At 49.6% G+C, this 22,942-nt stretch overlaps 1 pseudogene; it reads left to right on the top strand.

The window, feature by feature from the left end:
- Window positions 1–621: 621 nt before the first annotated feature.
- On the top strand, window positions 622–3,922 carry LOC133762139 (ubiquitin-conjugating enzyme E2 variant 2-like; annotated as a pseudogene).
- Window positions 3,923–22,942: the final 19,020 nt, after the last annotated feature.

Genomic DNA, 22,942 nt, shown 5'->3' on the forward strand with positions numbered 1-22,942 from the left:
TTGCTTTTTTCTGCATCATGTTGGATTCTGAATCCAGGATTTTTTTTTTTTTTTTAATTTTATTTGAAAGGCCGAGTAACACAGAGAAAGGGAGACAGAGAAGAGGAAAGAGATTTTCCACTTGCTGGTTCACTCCCCAAATGACTGCAATTACCAGGGCTAGCCAGGAACTCCATCCTGGTGTCCCGCGTGGGTGGCAGGGGCCCAAGCACTTGGGCCCTCTTCCACTGATTTCCCAGGTATGTTAGCAGCGAACTGGGTTGGAAGTGGAACAACTGGGACTCAAACCAGTGTTCTGATATAGGATGCTGCCAGCCTTGCAGGCACAGGCTATGGCTTCACCAGCTGTGCCACAGCACCAGCCCCAGGAGATATTTGATTTTGAATGGAGGACCCAGGACTTACTGCAGGACTGACTGTCTTACTCCAGGGCTTTAAAATCTCTCTACTATATTTAGGGGGAAATCCTGGGGCAGGATTTAGGGAAATGAAAATTAAAGCAAAATCCTGTTGTACAATATGTAGATAACTTTTTTTAAAAAAAGGTTTTGTTTATTTATTTGAGAGGTAGAGTTACAGTCAGAGAGAGGGAGAGACAGAGACAGCTGGTTCACTCCCCAAATGGCTGCAACAGCAGGAGCTGGGCTGATACGAAACCAGCAGCCAGGAGCTTCTTCTGGGTCTCCCATGAGGGTGCAGGGCCCCAAGGACTTGGGCCATCTTCTACTGCTTTCCCAGGCCATAGCAGAGAGCTGGAAGGGAAGAGGAGCAGCCGGGACATGAACCGGAGCCCATATGGGATGCCGGCACCACAGGCAGTGGCTTACCCTACTGTACCACAGCACCAGATCCTAGATGACATCTTGATAACCAGCTTCCTAAGGAAATCTCTTATGAGAACAGGGTAACAAGTTAAACTTCCTAGCCAGTAGTGGATGTAAAGTGTCTAAAGAGAAGGCACCCATGTCTAGAGGAACTGCAAAGTCCGGAGGGCTTATCTCAAGAGAGGTGAGTGGTAACACGCTAATCTGCTCACTAGCAACGTGGAAGCAGCTGTAATGATTCTCAGGGATGAGTGGCTTTTGCAGCATTTGAACTCCTAACTGTGGATTGATTGCTAGGCCTCTCGATGAGAAACTACAGAGGCCAGGAGTGGACCCCTTTGAACGGGACCAGCTATGTGAGCAGCCTTTCAATAGCTTGAAGACCTGCTTATGGAAGTACCTGCGCTGATTACCAGATTTTTCATGAGCCATTTGACCTTTACTTCCAGAAGAGGTAGGAAATAGCTACAGGGGAATTAACCAAAGTGTGGGGACCTTTGAAAGGGCGCTGATCCACTTCTCAAAAACAGTTAGACCCTCTGGCAAGAGCACGGCCCCATGCCGAGAGCCATAGCTGCCACTTGTCTCTTAATCAGGAGGCGGGGAAGCTGACTGTGGGCCGACCCATGACCCTGTCCAACCTTTTCCCCGTGCAGGTCGGCTGCCCCCAGACAGAACGCAACAGTATCAGGCCTTGCTGCCAGACTTCCCTCAGATCTCTTTCTGACCCTGTCGTACCCTGAACCCAGCCAGTCTGCTCCCTAGTTCAAACGGGCCTGTTACCCATGGGTGCTGGGAAGCAATGGACCAAGTGGGCTCCAGCTAGAAGTTCTCCAGAGTGCACTGTTAACTCATGCAGAGTCAATACGGCTCGTGGATGGGAAGAGTTTCGTGAGGCTCACGCCAGACTCCTCGGCTCAAAACAGAAAGCGTTGCATCAACCAGAGCTTCAGACCTGGGAAGAGGGAAGAGGATCTTACTCTCTCCAGAGCCAAAGTCCGCTCTTCTCTGTAATCCATGCTCCTGGAGCCTTTTTGGAAAGGAAGAGGACTTCTCAACAGCAGTGGTAGAGAAATTCAACAGGGGGCAGAAACTCATAAACTGCTCGAAGCAGTGCGTGACCCCAAGAAATAGCCATGGCCCGCTGTGGAGGTCATAGAAGGGGACAAGCAGAGGCTGCAAAAGATGATAGGCCGGCGGCATGGCTCAACAGGCTAATCCTCCGCCTTGCGGCGCCGGCACACCGGGTTCTAGTCCCAATTGGGGCACCGGATGCTGTCCCAGTTGCCCCTCTTCCAGGCCAGCCTTCTGCTGTGCCCAGGAAGGCAGTGGAGGATGGCCCAAGTGCTAGGGCCCTGCACCCCATGGGAGACCAGGAGAAGCACCTGGCTCCTGCCTTCGGATCAGACGGCCATTGGAGGGTGAACCAACGGCAAAAAGGAAGACCTTTCTCTCTGTCTCTCTCTCTCTCACTGTCCACTCTGCCTGTCAAAAAAAAAAAAAAAAAAAAAAAAAAGACGATTATGTGGCAGCAGCAGCCACAAAGAGAGCCACTGTGTCAGGGGAGCTTCTCTAGTGGCTGCTAATCCCCGCCATCATGTTATATGTTTACACCATTGTCCTCCCCTGGGGGAATCAGGGGAGCCACCACAAAGGATTCCCAGTGGTTCCCAGCAGTTAAAAGCTGGATGACAAACCCACAAGGGGAGAGATTTGGGTCCACAGACAGGCAGCATGTAAGAGCGTCCAGTTCATCTAGGGGATACAGATACCTCTTGATGTTTTAGGATACGTTGATCCCCTTATGGATCAGAAAGTGCCAATGAGGTAACAAAGATGTTGTTCAAAGAGAATTTTCTTCAGGGCTGGTGTTGTAGTGCAGCCAGCATCCCACAGGAGCTGTGGTTCAAGTCCCCGCTGCTTCACCTCTGATGCAGCTCCCTGCTAATGGCCTGGGAAAGCAACAGAAGATGCCCCAAGTGCTTGTGCACCTGCACCCAGGTGGAAGACCTGGGTGAGAACCAGTCTCTTGGCTTTGGCCTGGCCCGGCCCTAGCTATTGTGGCCATTTGGGGAGTGAACCAGAGGATGGAGGATCTCTCTGCCCCCAATACCTCCTCCACCTCCATATCTCTGCTTTTCCAATAAACAACTAAATCTTTTAAAAAAGAGAGAGATAACTCCCTGTTTTGGTTGCCTACAACAACTCAGCAAGACAATGGGCCAGACTTTACTTCTTCTTTTTTTTTTTTTTTTGACAGGCAGAGTTAGACAGTGAAAGAGAGAGAGAAAAAGGTCTTCCTTCCATTGGTTCACTCCCCAAATGGCTGCTACGGCCAGCAAGCTGCACCGATCCGAAGCCAGGAGCCAGGTGCTTCTCCTGGTCTCCCATGCGGGTGCAGGGCCTAAGCACTTGGGCTATCCTCCACTGCCTTCCCGGGCACAGCAGAGAACTGGACTGGAAGAGGAGCAACCTGGACAGAACCAGCGCACCAACCGGGACTAGAACCCAGGGTGCCTGCACTGCAGGCAGAGGATTAGCCTAGTGAGCCGCAGCGCCGGCCCAGACTTTATTTCAAAAATAACATCTGAGCTGCATCACATGGCAGGAGTGAATTCTCTGCAGGACTGAAGTTCCTCGTAATTTTTGTTTGTTGGAAGAACTTGAAGAACAAACAGGAGTAGGCAATGGCTGGTTAGCCAGGGCCTTGAAGACAAGGTAGATAACGACACCCGCAAAGTGGACAGACATGATTACTGGGCCACCAAAGACAAGTTATGAAAACAGAATAAATAAATAGCCTGAAAGTAGACTGTGGACCCAAATACCCAGAAGCTCCTTCATGAGTTAGATTTGTAACAAAAATTAACATGAAAGGAACAAGCAATTTCAGCAGCATGGTGGGTGCATGGAGCACACCAGTGTTAGCAAAATGGCAAAATTCATATACCATTAAAGTCGTACTTCAAGGGCTAAGACATCTAGTGCTGTCCAAAGAAAACAGGAAGCTTCTGTCGCCATTAAAAGGGCAGAGCTATAACCATAGATCATCGTGGCTCTCAAACTTGTCTTTATCATCAACCTTCTACTCATACTAACGTGTTGCTTAAATATCACAGTGCGAAACACCTGCACATTAAGTAAAGAATTCCAGCTGCCATATTTGTGTTGTGGCCTGGATATTCATAAGAACATATTCCATATGCGTACATCCATTATGTTTCCAGGTAATGGGATGAGGAATGTAGCACAGTTTTTCCTTCTCTTCTTGCAGTGCTGTCATTTACACATCAACCTGGAATAAAATCCAGGAAGAATGTGGGAAATGACAGGCACCAGTGAGTGGAAACATGTGTCTCAGAAATGTAAAAATCCAAGAAGGAAAAACAAGCAGCATGCTCTACTCATCCTGTTTAGAGAGCTGCGGCTGAAATAGTTTAAAGTAGCAGTTACAGAGACTATTGTAGCAAATTGTGTTATTTTTGAAGTAGTGTGGGTGCCAACTACAAGTAGTATAAAAATACATCTGATACCTGTATGTATAAGAAAAATTGTCGGGAGGGTCGGTGAATTCCTGTTAAAAGCTGTTCCTGTGTGTTACATGTAACAGAGTAAATATTGGTTTGCTGTCTTTGTTTAACAAACCATGCATTTAGGTTTAAATGAAGCCAACAAAAAGGAAGCTGGTGTGTGGATATGCTTGAGATTACAATTAGTCTTCTTTAAAAAAACACAAAACAACTTATTTTATCTATTTGAAAGGCAGAATTACAGAGAGAGAGAGAAACAAAGAAAGATCTTCCACTTGCTGGTTCACTCCCCAAATGACCGCCAACAGCTGGTCCCAGCTGAAGCCAGGAGTCTGGAACTCCATCCAGTCTCCCACGTGGGTGCAGGGGCCCAAGCACTTGAGGCATCTTCTGCTGCTTTCCCAGGGGAATTAGCTGGGAGCTGGATTGGAATGGAGCAGCCAGGACTCTCCTGGGATGCTGGCATTGTAGATGGTGGCTTCACTCACTGTGCCACATGTCCGGCCACTACGGTTAGTCCTAAAGTGTGAATAAAATTTGGAACCTACCCTTGAGGGAGAAAAAAAATTCGGTCCTGAGACCTTAATAATTAAACAAGGCTACAAACCTCATGGAGGCTTCAATCCACTGAGAAAACTGAGAGGGCCAATTGAATTCTAAAGAAAACTTTGGCTAAACTGCATGGGGACGTGGGGACGTGGGGACGTGGAAAGCTAGCTAAAGTCACCCCGTACCGGCCTCACTCGGGAAGAGGCAGCTCCAGAGCCTCCACGCCAATCACGGTGGTCATGCACTCAGTGAAGCCAAGTCGCACCATTGTAGCTCTCCAGCTACAAATCGGGTTTATCTTAAGACATGGTGCTCTGACGTACTGGGCAACAATGCTACCTGTGGTGCTGGTGTCTCAGATGGGTGCCAGTTTGGGTCCCAGTTGCTCTACTTCCAAACCAGCTCTCTGCTATGGCTTGGAAAAACAGTGGAAGATGACCTGAGTCCCTGGGCCCCTGTACCCACAAGAGGAGACCCAGAGGAAGCTCCTGGCTCCTGACTGCTGCTCCTCACGGGGCAGCAGGTCCGATAGAGCTCCTCAGGGCCAGCCTGGGGAGCTCGGGGACCGAGCGGGATGGTGAGTGTCGGCGACAAAGGAACCACACCAGAACCGGGAGATCAGTCAACACCCAGGGTGCAGCCGGGTTCTCGACTTTATTGGGAGGGGAAGAGCTTTTATAGACGCAGAAAGGGGGCTGTCCAGGGCACAAGGGAACCGAGCCAACCAGCTGAAAGGTAAGGCAGGACACGAGCCGGGCACGCCCTCAAGGGACTCATACTGTTCACGAATATGGAAGTCTCCTGTCAGGCTAGGTACCTCCCCCTGGGGGGCCATCTTGGATTGTTGGAAATGTTGAGTCACTGGATACGGAAGTGGCAAACTGGAGCAAAGGCTTAGCAGCCTTGTCCAGCGAAGGCTTAGCAACTTTGTTTCCTTTTCGATTGGAGCCGCCCCCCCCCCCCCCCACACCTGACTTCATATTGGCTCAGCTCCACCCCTTGTGGCCATTTGGGGAGTGCATCAGTGGGTGGAAGACCTGTCTTTCTCTCTCTGCTTCTGCCTCTGTGACTCTACCTTTCAAATAATGCCAGTGTTGGACCAGAGAGTTAAGCCACCAGCATCCCATGTGAGTGATGGTTCAAGTCCACTTGAACCACTTCTGATCCAGCTCTCCGCTGATGTGCCTGGGAAAGCAGCGGGAGATGGCCCAAGTGCTTGGGCCCCTGCCACCCATGTGGGAGACCCAAAAGGAATTCCAGGGTGCTGGCTTCAGCCTGGCCCAGCCCCAGCTGTTGTGGCTATTTGGGGAGTGAACCAGTGGATGGAAGAGCTCTCTCTCTCTCTCTCTCTGCCTGTCTCTTCTTCTCTCTCTGTAGTTCTGCCTTTAGAAAAAAATAAATCTTAAAAAAAGAAAACCCAAACTGTAGGGAGTTGCACCCTGGGTTCGCCACTCAGGAGTAGAAGGCACCCACACCAGAACAATGAACAGAATCACTACAGGTGCCTGATAAGGCTCAAGTCTCCTATGAGTCACTCTGATCTGAGGCACCTGTCTTGGTAACACCCTGAGAGTAAGTGATTCTGTTTCTATGGTGAGAACCACTTTCCTTAGTGCTTTGTGGGTGACTTTCAGACTCACTCCCTGTGCCCCTCTGGGATGCCCATCACCAGGGGCCTAGGCCCTTCCCATAGAGCTCAGCCGTGCAGCAGGAGGAACATGGAGGTGGCCGCAGGCAATGGAGTGCCAGCACAGGTGCACTAAGTACAGTCGTTGGCGCTCTTGCCCCCCAGAGCGTCTCAGCAGGCCAATTTCTTTACAGTGTTACCCAGGACATGCGGAGGCTTGGCATTTTCTTGATGACTGGTTTCATATGTGGAACTTTCTGTTCTTTATACCCAGGGCACCCTCAAATAGATTGTGTTCTAGGGGGAATTTGCACCTGAGACACGTTCTACTGTTAAGTACACGCCCAAATGCACGTCGATCTGAAGAACTTTTTAGTAATTTGGGGGCATCAAAATGAGTTACATTATTATTATTATTATGATTATTTTTTAACAGGCAGAGTGGACAGTGAGAGAGAGAGACAGAAAGGTCTTCCTTTTCCGTTGGTTCACCCCTCAGTGGCCGCTGCGGCTGGTGCATTGCGCTAATCCGAAGCCAGAAGCCAGATGCTTCTCCTGGTCTCCCATGGGGTGCAGGGCCCAAGCACTTGGGCCATCCTCCACTTCACTCCCAGGCCACAGCAGAAAGTTGGCCTGGAAGAGGGGCAACCGGGACCGAATCCGGCGCCCCAATCGGGACTAGAACCCAGGGTGCCGGCGCTGCAGGCAGAGGATTAGCCTTTTGAGCCGCGGCGCTGGCCCTTAAAGACCTTTTTTTTTTTAAAAAAAAAAAAAACAAAAACAGGAGTTACATTATTATTAACATTTTAAATGTACCCTTCTTCCTGTGATTTCTATGTCGCTGGTTTTGTACTATTCACTTATCTGTTTAATTTTACTTTAGGGGGAAGTCATTTAGTGTATTCAGATACATTTCTGCAGAAGCAATAATGATATTCAAATAAAAAAAAATAGAAACTCAATGAGAAGGCCTGGGTAGCCAAAGTCCATGTTTTCAAGTGGATATTTATGTTGGCTCATTGCACAACTAGATGTGATAACTTTGATTGTTTCCCAAAGATTTAAAAATCACTTTATACATTGTAAAATGTATGCTGAGCTAATTCGTTTATTGAGCACGTGTTTAATGCAGGTCTGTTATGTGCAAGGCGTGTGTAGTGCTGGAGGGAGAGAAGTGCAGTGAACAGAGCGTCTCCATGCTCCTGCCCTCATGTTTTGTTTAATTGGCAAAAAAGAAAGAAAGAGCGTCGGCGCCGTGGCTCAACAGGCTAATCCTCCACCTAGCAGCGCCGGTATACCGGGTTCTAGTCCCAGTCGGGGCGCCGGATTCTGTCCCGGTTGCCCCTCTTCCAGGCCAGCTCTCTGCTGTGGCCCGGGGAAGGCAGTGGAGGATGGCCCAAGTGCTTGGGCTCTGCACCCCATGGAAGACCAGGAGAAGCACCTGGCTCCTGCCTTCGAATCAGCGCGGTGTGCTGGCTGTAGTGCGCCGGCCACGGCGGCCATTGGAGGGTGAACCAACGGCAAAGGAAGACCTTTCTCTCTGTCTCTCTCTCTCTCACTGTCCACTCTGCCTGTCAAAAAGAAAGAAAGAAAGAAAGAAAGAAAGAAAGAAAGAAAGAAAGAAAGAAAGAAAGGAAGGAAGGAAGGAAGGAAGAAAGGAAGGAAGAAAGAAAGAAAGGAAGAAAGAAAGAAAGAAAGACAGGCACAGGTCAGTTTAAATCACTCATGCAGTATGCTGGATAAACAAGTGATGTGTAGGAAAGCAGACCTGGGGAGAGGCCCTGTGGACACTCAGGGGAAGCGAACCAGCGGATGAGCCATCTCTCGCTCTCTGTCAAACACACAAATAAATGATTAAGAATGGGGTAGTCAGGGAAGTGACATAGGAGCAGTGGCTGGGAGAGGGCAGACAACTCTGCAGGGAAGGAGGACCTGAGAGGAGGGGCCGCAGGGGCTGGGGAGAGAGGCTGGGGGCTCCAGACCAGGGGCCTCCTGGGCCTCTGTAAATGCTGTCGGCTTTTTTCTCAGAGGGAGGTCGAAGCCACTAGAGAGGATGAGAGGCGCCATCCGACTGCCTGATGCGCACCTGGCGAACAATGTTGGGTGGTAAGGGTGTAGGCAGGAACCCAGGTGAGCCTGGAGCAGAGCCTCTCTTTCTTTCTTTCTTTTTTTTTTTAAATTTCATATTATTTATTCGAAAGACAGAGTGACACAGAGAGGAGACAGAGAAGAGAGAAAGGGAGAGAGAGACAGAGAGAGACAGAGACAGAGAGAGAGATCTTCCATCTGCTGGTTCACTCCCCAAATGGCTGCAAAGGCCAGGGCTGGGCGAGGCTGAAGCCAGGAGACTGGAACTCTATCCAGGTCTCCCATGTGGCTGCAGTGCCCAAGTACTTGGGCCATCATCCAGTGCTTTCCCAAGTGCATTAGCAGGGAGCTGGATGGGGTGCAGAGCCACTCGACTTGAACTAGTGCTTCGATGTGGGATGCTGGTATTGCAGCCTGTGGCTTGACCTGTTGCATGGCTACACTGGCCCCAGGAGCAGGGTCTTAACGTGGGGGGATGGGCTTAGAAGGCAGGACTGGGTGCTGGAATAGGGACAAATCGACTCCTTGTGCTCCACGGTCAGCCAGCTCGGCTTCAGGGTGTACTTTCTGTCTGGCATCGTTAAACAGTACACTATTTACTTAATTGTCATCCATTTACTGTCTGCTGTTTCAAAAGGAAGAAAAAGAGGCCTTTCTAAAAACCTCTTACCTTTTACATTTTGCTGTGGTTTGAATGCGTCCCCCAAACCTGTGTGTTGGAAACTCAATCCCCACTGCAATAGTTGGGAATCAGGGCCTAATGGGAGACGTTTGGGTGCTGAGGGCTCCACCCTCCCGGATGCATGAAGGCTGAGCGCCACCTGAGGCCTCCTCCTGTGCTATGCTGCAGCACAATAGCTGGCCCCTCCCTCTTGGACTTTCCAGAAAAATCTTTTATTTGCATATTTAAAAAATTATGCATTCCGATAATTGCAATAGTTTAAACAGACAAGCAAAAAAAAAATAGCACTCTAATTAGCTTGCATCCTTTGGACACACGTGGTTTTTAGCCTGGATTTCTCCGTGGTCCCACCCAGCTTCCTCTGGCACCAGCATGCATGGTCCTTCCCTGCCACATCAGCCAGACGGAGGTGGGAGGCAGCTGTGGCTTCATCGTCCCTCCGTAGCTCTCTGTTCTTTGATGTGAAAGGGGCAGTCCAGTCACTTAAACTTGATCTGCTCTCTGCTCTGTGTATCTTACAAAGTTAAATTGCTGGAAGAAGTAAAAGAAGAAGGCCATGCTTCTGGAATGCACAGTGCGTGTTGGCACTGCAGCCTTGTTAAGACTCGCCTGCTCGCTTCTCCTGTTCCATCATCCCTGTAGAAGGCAGTCGACTTTTCTCCTGCATTTTCTGTCTTCTTCAGTTTGGGTCCTTTGGACTTCTCCATCTCAGCCCATCGGGTCGATCAGACAGGGTTGTGGAGGAAGAGGGGCATGGTGCACCGGCGAGCGAAGTTTGGTCTGCGTGGCAGCCACTGTCAAGTCTAAATGTATTTCCTTTGCAAGTTACCCAGTCTCCAGGATCCTGTTACTGAAACACAGGTGAGACTAAGCCCCAATTTACGCGGCTCATCAGTTCACTTACCCATCCTCTTGTTAATTCAGCAGATATTTGTTGGACACCTCTACTTTCCTTTTTTTTTTTTTTAAAGATTTATTTATTTATTTGAAAGTCAGAGTTACACAGAGAGAGAAGGAGAGGCAGAAAGAGAGAGAGAGAGAGTGAGAGAGGTCTCCCATCTGCTGGTTCTCTCCCCAATTGGCTGCAATGGCCGGAGCTGCGCTTATCCGAAACCAGGAACCAGGAGCTTCCTTCAAGTCTCCCAGGTGGGTGCAGGGGCCTAAGTATTTGGGCCATCCTCCACTGCTTTCCCAGGCCATAGCAGAGAGCTGGATCAGAAGAGGAGCAGCCAGGTCTACAACCGGTGCCCATGTGGGATGCCGGCACTGCAGGCGGTGACTTCACCTGCTACGCCACAGCGCCAGCCTCAGACACCTCTACTCTCCAGGCACACAGTAGATAAAGGTTATTCTGAAGAGATAAGGTAATACCGGCTGTCAGTACTCTGGTTTTCTCTTCTAAGGAGAGTGATGCACCCACATTTTCAGTGAGATTTCTGTTCCGTGTGTCACACGGTAGCTTTTACAGGGTGCCAGAGGAAGTGATCGAAGATGCACACATCTTCCATACTCAGGGAGTGCTCATCGTTGCAGAGTGTGTGGTTTGGCACACTATAGACTTCAGAAATTTCAAATTTAACCAAGAAACAATGCATAGAAGAGAATTCATTAACCACATGTTTCTCATTTTGATTATCTCTTTGGGTAGTTCCAATCACTAGCGAATGTGCTACTGAAAATAAAAATCCATGTAGTTCCTTCCTAGCTCTGTTCTGGGCAGTGTTCTCACCAGTGACTTGAACAGTAACCAAGAAAGTCTGTTCACTTCATTTTCCAGTGACACCAAGTTAATACAGTAAACGAGGGACTCTACCTTCCAATGCGAAATGGTCCAAGGGAGCTAATGAGACGATTTATAAAACCAGGATAATGCTGGATTTTCCGTGTTGGTTGGGTTAAGAAAGCCCATTGAAAAAGTGCCAGGACCGTACAGGTGTTTTTGGGGGCAGCTGGTCACATAAGGGACTCTGAGAGAAGAAGCAAAAACACTTTAGAAACGGTGAATTCACAGTGTAAGATAATTTTGTCAGTGCGAGTTCTGGGGCCCATGGTGAGCCAGCACAGGCACCATAGCGGCCCCACAGGAGGGATGCAGCCAACCAGACATGGGGGCACTGCCGTAGAGGGAAAATCCGGCCTCTAGGGGTAAGTGCTTGAGAAAATGAGTTGTTATATGAGAGCACTGTGGAAAGTTTCTGGAAAATAGAAACCCAAGGTAACTTGATTTTGGTGCCAAAAATCTTGAAAGCTGTACAGACATTCCTCATAATATACAGTTTCTGTGAACTTTTTGAAGACCCTTCAAATGCACGGATTTCACAGCTTTTTGCACCTAAATAAATTCATCTTTGAAATGCATCTCCATGAACTTTCTGAAGTGTTCTTTTTTTTTTTTTTTTTTTTAAGATTTGTTTATTTATTTGAAAGGCAGAGTTACACAGAGAGAGAAGGAGAGGCAGAGAGAGGTCAGTCTTCCATCTGCTGATTTACTCCCCAGTGGCTGCAATGTATGGAGATGGGCCGATCTGAAGCCAGGAGCCAGGAGCTTCTTCCAGGTCTCCCATGTGGCTGCAAGGGCCCAAGGACTTGGGCCATCTTCTACTGCTTTCCCAGGCCATAGCAGAGAGCTGGATCGGAAGTGGAGCAGCCAGGACTTGAACTGGTGCCCATATGGGATGGTGGCACTGCAGGCAGCGGCTGTACCCGCTATGCCACAGTGTGGGCCCCCGAAGTGTTCTTGTAAAAGCCTGAGCCTGACCCCGAGTCACCCCCTCCGCTTGCCTGCCCTGGTGATTCCTGTTTCCCCGTACGCTCCACCACCCGCCAGGCCCTTGCCAAGGCCTGTGCTGTGCTGTTTAGGCCCTTGGCCTCCAAAACTGTGGGCTCCATGGACCTCTTTTTCTTTGTCAATAGTCTGCCTCAGGTATTTCATTACAGTGATGAAAAACTAATACAGCATCCTCTTGGTTGCCAGCTCTCTCTTCTATAGCAGTTTCAACATTTTATTTTATTTAAAAAGGTTTTTTTCTCCATTCATTTGTTTGAGAGGCAGAGAGACAGAGAGAGCAAGAGACAGACAGGAGAGAGATCGTTCATGTACCGGTTCACTCCCTAGATGCTTGCAGCAGCGGGGGATGGACCAGGAAGAAGCAGGGGCCAGGAACTCAATGGAGGACTCCTACATAGGCGTCAGGAACCCAGTTACCTGAGCCATCACCGCTGCCTTGCAGGGCCTGCATTAGCAAGAAGCTGGAGTCAGGAGTGGGAGCCAAGTGTTGAATCCAGGCACTCTGACGTGGGATGGGACGTGAAGGTCTTAACCACTAGGCTAAACACTCACCACAGTCCAGCATTTCAGTCACTCACAAAGTATAGCTCCTGGGGCCGGCGCTGTGGCGTGGTAGGTTAATCCTCTGCTTGCGGTGCTGGCATCCCATATGGACGCTGGTTCATATCCTGGCTGCTCCTCTTCCAGTCCAGCTCTCTGCTGTGGCCTGGGATAGCAGTAGAAGATGGCCCAAGTCCTTGGCCCCTGCACCCACATGGGAGACCAGGAAGAAGTGCCTGGCTCCTGGCTTCAGATTGGTGCAGCTCCAGCCGTTGCAGCCACTGGGGAGTGAACCAACAGAAGGAAGACTTTTCTCTCTGTCTCTCCCTCTCACTGTCTGTAACTCTCTCTCTCAAATAAATAAATAAAAAATCTTAAAAAAAAAAATGTGTAGCCCCTTCCCATCACCACAGAATGGGCGGGCCCACCCTGGGCACAGGAAGAACAGGAGGACCCCTGTCACTATCTTGTAGCCCTGTGACCCCCGAGCTTGCAGGAGCCAGTGTCGTGGCTTTCACGTGTATGTCCTGTGCTGATGCAGCGTGATTTAGGACCCAAGTGCAGGTCCTAATCTCAGTCTCTATGTAGATTCATTTAGGTGGGTTCTGGCTGAAAGTCCCTATGGCAAGATATCTGGGAACTCAGAGTCCCCCATTCCGTCTTGCTGTCGGTGAGCTACTTAGCAACCACACCTTCAGAATCTTCTTCCACTTGCGGATACAGATGCTGAGGAGTCCCAGGTGGAGGTATACTTTCTGACCACTACACTTTCTGGATGAATTTTGAGGACCTTGGAAATGAAAATTTGTAGCTCGAGGATGCTGTTAAGAACACCCTGCTTGGGGCCAGAGCTGTGGTGTAGTAGGTTAAGCCTCAGCCCACAGAGCCAGCATCCCATATGGGCATCAATTCAAGTCCTGGCTGCTCCACTTCCCATCTAGCTCCCTGCTATGGCCTGGGAAAGCAGTGAAAGACAGCTGATGTGCTTGGGCTCCTGCATCCACGTGGGAGACCCAGAAGAAGCTCTTGGCTCCTAGCTCCTGGCTCCTGGCTTCGGATTGGCTCAGCTCCGGCCGTTGTCGCTATCTGGAAAGTGAACCAGCAGATAGAAGCTCTCCCTCTGTCTGTAACTCTGCCTCTCAAACAAATAAATAAATCTTTTTTTTTTAAGGCTGCCCTGCTGCCCTCTGTCTCACAGTGGCCAGCAGGCACTGCCAGGTGAGGCGGAGGCTGGGAGCCCCTCTCCCATGGTCGGCTCTCCCTCTCCCCATTTGACCCTGTGTGGTACTCCAGCATGGCCAAAGCCTCACCAACCATGGAGGCTAGGGTAGTGATTCAGTTTTCTGAAAGTTTCCTGAGTTCACGATAGAGAATGACTTTGAGGGGTTACTTTCCGCCTCCCTGTTTACTTTGCTTTAAACGTAGTGGAAAATTAAAAGGAAGGGTACCTCCTATTTTCCATAAGACAGTCCCTGTTTCCATATTTGGAGCCTGATGGGAGCATTTGGAAGCTGCGGGTGGCTCCCATCCCACCCCATATACCAGGCAATAGGATCTGCAGCTCCTTGGGGAGATGGGCAATGTGGGGTCTCGCACGTTCTGCACGTTCGGGGTGAGCAGCTGCCAACTTCTCCAGGCACAGGCAGGGCTGGCTGGGGCCTGCAGCTTGTCTGGGCAGTGAATGATCAAAACTGTCAGAACCCAGGAGCGCTGAGGTTGCAGGGTTTGATCCAGTGGCCTTTATGTTTGTTTGGCCTCCGTGGAGTCTCATGAGGTAGGCATTCATTCATTCACCCATTCATTCATTCATTCAGCACACAGTTACTGAGGCTGTCCATTGTTCTGTACCCCAGGGCAGGCAGACGAAAATGCCATCAGGTTAGAGGGGGGAAAGTAGGCAAAGCCCCCCCACCAAAACCACACTTTGTAGATGGTGAGAAGGCAACATGTGCATGGTATGGATAAAGGAGTAAAGTGGGGGCAGGGGTAAGAGGGCCCCACTAAGAAGGCTTGGAAAAACTTGCTCTCTGGCATAAAAATCTTCCAGAATGTTACTGGTTGTGAAGGGGAGAGATGTTACCAGAATGGATCCTTGGGTTCTTTTCAGCTCAGTCTAGAAATAAAAAGCTGGGAAACAGTTGCAAGAAGACATCAGCTTTATTGTGCAGAGCGAAAGTAAAGCAAATCTCATCCTAGAGGGGACGAAACGGGTGCCCAAGTGGGACGCTGGTTTTCAGGAAGTGCACCCAGGGTTTTAAGGACTTGCTGTTGTCTTATGGGGTCCTCCTATGGGGGCATCTATTGGACGGGGGCCTTACACAATATATGCTCATTGGCTTGGGGCCCGTCGTGATAGTGGGGTCTTTTGGTGACGGCCTGATTGGGGGGTATCTAAGAGCTAGCTTCTTCTTTGGTGGCCTCAGCCCTCCCTGTTAGCTCTGAATGGAAAACCACAACTCGCTTGAAGATGTGGCAAAACCACAGGCTCAGACACAAACAGGATGTTCAAGTGGGGCAAAAATTGGTCTATGTTAAACTGAGGCGGGGGTGGCTCGACAGAGCCAATAGACTGCTTATGGGAAATAAAAAGCTTGGGTAGGTGGGAGCAGGAAGAGGTAAGAGTAGGTAACCAGAGTAACTCCATCTTAGATCAGGCCTCCCTATCACAGCATTCAACCTGCACATACAAGAGATTGTGCTGAAGCCTTAGGGGCCCACAGACGCTTAGCCTAACCAGGCAGCCTCACAGAAGTTGCTCCTGACCATGTTAAGTGAGAAGACCTCAGGGGACACAACAGGTGGGAGGTTGGGAGCCAGGTGTGCAGGTGGGCAGCGAGGGCTCCTGCCTGTCTAGAGGGAGGCCTGCCGGGTGGTCGCCCAGAATCAGGCCTTCCCAAGGCCCTCTTAGTGGCTTCCTGTGCCTTCCATCAACACCACTGTATTCTTCTGCCCGAGAAGCCAGAAGCCCCAAATCGGATTCCTCAGGCTGAATCAGGGTGTGGGCCAGGCTGGGTCCTGTTGGCTCCTGTGTCTCCAGCTTTCCAGCGGCTGCCTGCATTCCTTGGTTCGTGGCGCACCCTCCACTTCAAAAGGCGTTCCTACAGTCTTGGCCTCCCACTGTGGTCAGCTCTCCTCTGCCTCGCTCCTCTCAGGACCTTTGGGATGGCACCAAGCCCACCTAGATGACCCGGGGGCAGTCTCCCATCTCAGGATGCTTGCCTTGGTCACACAGGCAAAGTCCCTTTGCATGTGTGGCAGCAGTCACAGGTTCCGGGGTGAAGTCATGGGTGTCTGGAGCAGCTTCTGAGAAGTCACCTGGAACTCCAGCACTCCTCATGTGGCAGAGTCAGATGCCGGCAGCAAGCCTCTAGTGGGAATCTAACTCTCAGGCCTGGGTTCAATTTCTTACTGGGACTCTAACCTACCAGCTAGTGGCCTGAGGTGCAGCCCAGCCCGGGAACCAAGCCTCACTTGTAAGCATCAGAGCAACTGCTCCCTGAGCCAGAAAATTGGGTCCTCACAGGCACGCAGCCAGCACTGCTGAGCACCAGGCAGTCACCATTCACTAAGAGCCCCCAAAGTGGCACCTGCACAGGGGACGGCACGGTCACCCGCCCGGCTCAGAGGTGCCCAGAGAACACAGCTCGTTTCCTCTTCAGAAAATGTTTCAGAATGGTTGATGGTGATAAAACACACGTAAGAGAAAATGTTCCACACTGACCAATGTTACTTGTTTTTTTTGTTTTTTTTTTTTTTTTTGACAGGCAGAGTAGACAGTGAGAGAGAGAGACAGGGAGAAAGGTCTTCCTTTGCCGTTGGTTCACCCTCCAATGGCTGCCGCGGCCCGTTGGTTCACCCTCCAATGGCTGCCGCGGCCGGCGCACTGCGCTGATCCGAAGGCAGGAGCCAGGTGCTTCTCCTGGTCTCCCATGGGGTGCAGGGCCTAAGCACTTGGGCCATCCTCCACTGCACTCCCGGGCCATAGCAGAGAGCTGGCGTGGAAGAGGGGCAACCGGGACAGAATCTGGAGCCCCAACCGGGACTAGAACCCAGTGTGCCGGCGCCGCAGGCGGAGGATTAGCCTATTGAGCCGTGGCACCGGCCATGTTACTTGTACAGCCAGCAGTGTTCGGTGCATTTGCAGCCATAACCACCCTCCACCTTCCCAACCTGGGGCCCCTCCACCTTGGCCTGGCCATGGAGTAGCATCAGTTTGATTGTGGCAACTAGGGTGTCATCTTCCTTTCACCAAGGGGACACTGAGGCTCCAAAAAGACAACTGAACTGGCCAGGAGTCACTGGACGACATGTGACAGCCCCAGGTCTGGGCCTTACTGCCTCCAGAGCCCGGGACCCTGTTCACCTTTACAACATGATGGTTTTTTAACGGTCTTAGGGTGTTTATTTTTAAAATTTTTATTTATTTATTTTTTGACAGGCAGAGTTAGACAGTGAGAGAGAGAGAGAGACAGACAGACAGAAAGGTCTTCCTTCCTTTGGTTCACCCCCCAAATGGTTGCTATGGCCGGCGGGCTGAGCCAATCCAAAGCCAGGAGCCAGGTGCTTCTCCTGGTCTCCTATGCCGGTGCAGGGCCCAAGCACTTGGGCCATCCTCCACTGCCTTCCAGGGCCACAGCAGAGAGCTGGACTGGAAGAGGAGCAACCAGGACTAGAACCCGGAGTGCCAGCGCCACAGGTGGAGGATTAGCCAAGTGAGCCGTGGCACCAGCCAGTCTTAGGATGTTTAAATATCCATTTTATGATTGGACAGGCTTCAAAATCAGAAAATGCAGCAAATACGTTATCACCCTCCCTTCTTAAAAAAGATCGATTTGTTTGAAAGGCAGAGTTAGAGTGTGAGTGGGAGGAGAAGGAGGTGGGGAGAGAGAGACAAAGATCTTTCATCAGCTCCAAATGGCCATAATGGTGGGAGCATGGCCAGGCTGAAGCCAGGAGCCAGGAGCTTCTTCTGGGTCTCCCACATGCATAGCACAGGCCCAAGTATTTAGGCCATCTTCTGCTGCTTTCCCAGATGCATCACTGGGGAGCTGATCAGAAGTGGAGCAGCTGGGACTTGAACTGGTGTGCACATGGAATGCTGGTGTCACCGGCGGTGGCTTGGGATGCTAACTCCACCCTCCCTGCTACTGGCAACCCGCTGACATGATTTTCGGTCTTGATAGGTGGCAGTGGCTGAGACTCATGGTGCTCCAGGTTCTGCCTCGGCGACATGGCAGGTGTGTGGGCTGTTTCCCTGGAAACTGAGCAAAGCATGTGTGTGTGTGTTTCCTTTTTTTTTTTTTTTTTTTATTTAGCAAACTCATGGGCCCCATTGAACCTCACGCCCTTCCCTCTCATTCCCTTGGCCACCTCCACCCCGCTTCCGCTCCCTGTGCATCTGACTGCTCTCGGGGCCTGCTGTAGGTGGAGCCACACATTGCTGTCCTTCTGTGGCTGGTTCAGTTCTCTTAGCATCAGGTCCCCAGTGCAGGTCCACGCCATAGCATGTGTCAGAATTCCCTTCTGTTGTAAGCTGCGTAATATTCCATCGTATGTCAAAAACGTTTTTTGTTTTAAAATAAAGGTAATAACATAAAAATCTGTTGGCCCACAGACATTTTGGCCAGCTTGCAGATTCTTTTTATTTCATGTACACAAAGGTGTGGGTTTGTTAAGCGGCACCATGGGTCAGGCACTATGCAAAGTAGTCTCAGTTGCTCCATTGTTCAGGTAGGAAAACTCTTCTATGATGTCAAGGAAGTTCAGTAACTTCCCCAAAGTTGCACAGCTGAAGAGGAGGGGTGGAGAATGTGGTGCCGCCTCTGGGACCCCAGAGACCATGTCTGAACGCCAGCATGGAACTGCCTGTCCTTCGGGATTGGCACTGGGCCCTGTCTTCTCATGGAAAGGACTATGTGAGTGACAAGGTACCACGATGACCTGCTGGTGCGCATGAGGCTGCCAGTCTGGTTTTGCGGCTCCAGCTGGGGTCACTGGGCCCATGGACTGCACTGTACCTTTCTGTTCACCTTGTCCCCTCTGCAAGGCCCCACTGGGTGGCAGCCACACCCAAAGCCACCACATGAGGAGCCTCCTCCCTCCCCTCGCCCTCTTTTCCTTGGAGATTTCTCAGATTTATGTGCCCATGAAGATGGCTCTCTGGGGGATGCTTGGGGTACATATACCTTGTCTAGGAGTGTTGGGGCATCCAGATGCTATGTACTTAATGGTCTGGAATAAGGGGAAATCTCACTTACCGTGTTTGATGGAGCTGTTTTTAATATTTATTTATTTGAGGAGAGATGAGAGATTGTCCATAGTTCACTTTCCAAATACCCACTATGGCTAGGGTGGGGCCAGGCCCACGCTGAGAGCTCAGAACTCTATCTGGGTCACCTTTGTGGGTGGATAGCAGAACCCAAGTACTTGAGCCATTACCTGCTACCTCCCAGGTAGCAGAGCTAGGAACCTGCAGCAGAGCTAGGGCTTGAGCCCAGGCACTTGAACGTGGGATGCGGGTGCTCCAAACTGTGTTTTAGTCACTGTGCCAGACCCTCGTCTGGGGGCGGAATTTTGAAAGTTGTGCTTTCTGGAAGCCTTCAAAGCCTCTGGCTGCTTTGTTTTTGCTTTACTGTGTCCCTGAAAATTATGTCCTATATGGGTTTATAAAGCAAGGACAGTGTCAAGTGTCTGATCAAAACTGAAAATGAGTGCATTCTAGGTACTGCCCAGAGCGTCACAAAAGCAAAGATACACTGTGCAAAAAAATGTATGTGCAACATAGCCTTCCCTGGAGCCATCAGTTCGAGCCTCCCTCAAGGAAGGAGATCTCTGGCTCTGCAGGGCTCTGCAGCTTGGCAGGACTGTGGGCAAACAGAATACTTTCTAGAAGCAGCCTTGGAAGAATTTTTTAAAAAGATTTAATTATTTATTTGAAAATCAGAGTTACAGACAGATAGGGAGAGACACAAAGAGTGAGAGTGAGAGTGAGAATGAGAGTGAGAGTGAATGCAAGAGAGGGAAAGAGAGAGTTCTTCCATCTGCTGGTTCACTCCCCAAATGGCAGCAATGGCCAGGGCTGGGTCAGGCTGAAGCCAGGAGTCAGGAGCTTCATCCGGGTTTTCCACATGGGTACAGGGGCCCAAGGACTTGGGCCATCTTCTGCTGCTTTCCCAGGTGCATTAGCAGGGAGCTGGATTGGAAGCAGAGCAGTCAGGACTCAAACCAGCACCCATATAGGATGCCGGCATTGCAGGAGGCAGCTTAACCCACTGTGCCACAACACTGTCCCCCCTGCTAGGTTAATGTTTACAAATTTATTTACTTGGGCCAGGATGAAGCTGGGAGCCAGGAACTCAATCTGCTTCCCACAAGAATGACAGGGACCCAAGCACTTGAATCCACCTGCTGCCTCATAGCAGGAGCTGGAGTCCGGAGCTGGAGCCAGGGACAGAACCAAGGCAGTTCAAGCATGGGGACAAATACTCACTCCAAGGTTAGCTTTTCATAAAGCGATGTTTAAATTATATTCAGAGATCTCGTTTTAGGTATTTTGTATGTGAATACTATGACCTCTCCACTTGCTTGTCCAGATCAAAGAAAGCTGGGCTCTATCAGAAATATGCAGTTTTGCCCTTTATCTCTCCTTTTTAAACTTAAGAGTTTCTTTCTCACATCTTTTAAGATTTATTTTTATTTATTTGAAAGGCACAGTTACAGAGAGATAAAGAGAGAGATAGACACACACACATGAGAATGAGTGAGTGAGAGAGAGAGAGAGAGAGAGAGAGGTCTTCCATCTGCTGATTCACTCCCCAAATGGCCACAACAGCTAGGGCTTGGCCAGACTGAAGCCAGGAGCCAGGAGCTTCTTCCTGGTCTCCCATGTGGGTGCAGGGGCGCAAGCACTTGGGCCATCTTCTACTGCTTTCCCAGGCGCATTAGCAGGGAACTGGATCAGAAGTGAAGCAGCTGGGACTTGAACGGGAGCTCACATGGAATGCCGATGTCGCAGGCAGAGGCTTTACTCGCTATGCCACAGCCCCAGCCTCCCATTTTTGGTCAATTTTAAGGGAAAAAACCCTTAGAATAAAGCTTAGAGAGTAGAAAGTGAGTGTTAATATACAAAATGTTTTAGAATTTTTAGAAATAGATGTGGGTCCATGAGACTCCAGCTCTACTTTGACCACTATTGTAGACTGTGCTGGGGCCGGCAGGTGTCGCACTTCTCACACCAGGGATGGAAGGAGTGCCGGCACTGCACACTGCAGATCGTGGGGATGCTGAGTTTTAAAACAAGTTTTAAATCAAGAGAAAAGTCATTTCAGTGAAATTTCCAAATAATTAACACACTAGAAAGAGTATGTCTGGATTCTTGCCCACAGGGAGAGGCAACTTCTATTTTTATTACATATTTCAATGCTTAAAGTGATTGGTTCAATAGTGGGCCATTCCACATTGGCAGGGGAAGCAACCGTACCTTCAGGATCACGGATACCTCTCATAGCTGCAGGATGCAAGATACGCCTCCACCCGACCTGGATTGAGATCAGATCGTGGCACTGTCCTACTATGTAATTTCACGTCTTCAATTGCTGGTTTTCAAATAGTGAATCTCATTTTACACTCCTGTCTGTGCAACATAGGAGCCGACTAGAATCTGGTCAATTGCATACTACTGGTATTTGCAGGAACATACGGTGAATAAAATTCAATGTTTTAAATTTATTGATTAAGAGGCAGAGAAAGACAGAGACAGACCCAGACAGAGGTAGAGAAAGACAGAGACAGATACAGACAAAGAGCTCCAACAAGCCTGCAACAGCTGGGGCTGGGCCAGGCTGAAGCTGGGAGCTGGAAACTCAATCCGAGTCTCCCCATGTGGGTGACAGGGATCCACATTCGCAGGAAGTGAGAGTCCGGAGCAGAGCCAGGACTTAAATCCAAGCACTGATGTTGGATTCAGGCATCCCAACTATCAGCTTAACAACTGGTCCAGACTGCTCACTCCTAAAATCAACTTAAAAAGGTAAAAACTAAATAGAATTTTAGTTCTCACTCTTTCTCTACCCCTCCCAAAATCAATTATGGCTAAGCAAGAGGCTTCTCCTTCTTCCTCATATTTGTTATGGTAGGACGTAAAGAACTAGGTAAGTGTTCACTTCCACTCTGTGAAAGGCAAGGACCTGAGCTCCGTGATGACAGCCGTGACATTTTCTAAAACGACCAAAGCTTTTCAGGATGCTTTTCACGCTAGGATTGTTAATGCCGGGCCTCACTCAGGGGAACGAAGTCCTGCTGCCCTGAGCTAAAGCATCCGCTGCACATGAAGAGTTAAGTTCCAAGAGAAGTTACAAGTTCCGTGCCTGCAGCCAGAATCAAGATGAGTCACTCAAATAATGTTCCCAGGAGCTCAATTCTCTTGCTCTCAACCTGGTTGAGAACGACTGCTGGGATATGTGTGGAATGTTTGTGTCGTTCCAGCCTAGGTGACTGGCCAAGGCATCCCGCAGCAAGCAGAAGGCACTACCAAAGCATTTCCCTGGACCCAGATCCACTCACACACGAATCTGAGCACTGGAAGTGGCATTCTTTTCATCAGGGTGTTGGTGGACCACCCCTCAGGACATAAAACAGGAGGGAGGGTGGGTATGGTGGGAAGAATCACTATCACTATGAAACTCAGAACTTTGAAGACCTTAAATAAAAGGTTTCTGGGGAAAACAAAATTACCATAAAATTATATTCCAGCCAGAAAATAGTGCCCTGTGGTAAGAATGGCATAAGCTTATGCACAGAATATATACATTGATGAATGAGCTATTTTACTATGCAGGACAAAACCAGTGAAGGTTACAATGTTCCAAAAATTGAGACATGATAAACTACATGGGCCATGTTAACCATATGACTGTCTCAAGTCCATAGAAATGGTTTATAACTCTCCCCACTTTTTGTGGAATATCTTGTTATAGAGAAAGGTTTTATTTTATTATTATTCAGAAGACTGGTGTTTTCTTTCTATTCAAATTCGTAATGGTTAAAAAATAAAACAGGAAGTATGTTGTTGAGTGTGGCCACAGATGAGTCACCACGAACTTAATTCACAGAAAGACATGAATTAAATGGGAAAGTTCATGGCCTTTTGCTGAATCTGGTGAACAACCCTCCGTGGAAGTCGGAGGTGAAAAAGTGTGAGTAGAAACAGGACCAACCTTACCACTGTTTCTTATCGAGCAGTGTGTGTGTGCCCCACAGAACATTCTAGCCACACCCACACACAGCCACAGCTTCCTGTCAGGGGGGCTCGTGTGG

The sequence above is a fragment of the Lepus europaeus genome, chromosome 6 (assembly GCF_033115175.1).
Source record: "Lepus europaeus isolate LE1 chromosome 6, mLepTim1.pri, whole genome shotgun sequence".
NCBI lineage: Eukaryota > Metazoa > Chordata > Mammalia > Lagomorpha > Leporidae > Lepus > Lepus europaeus.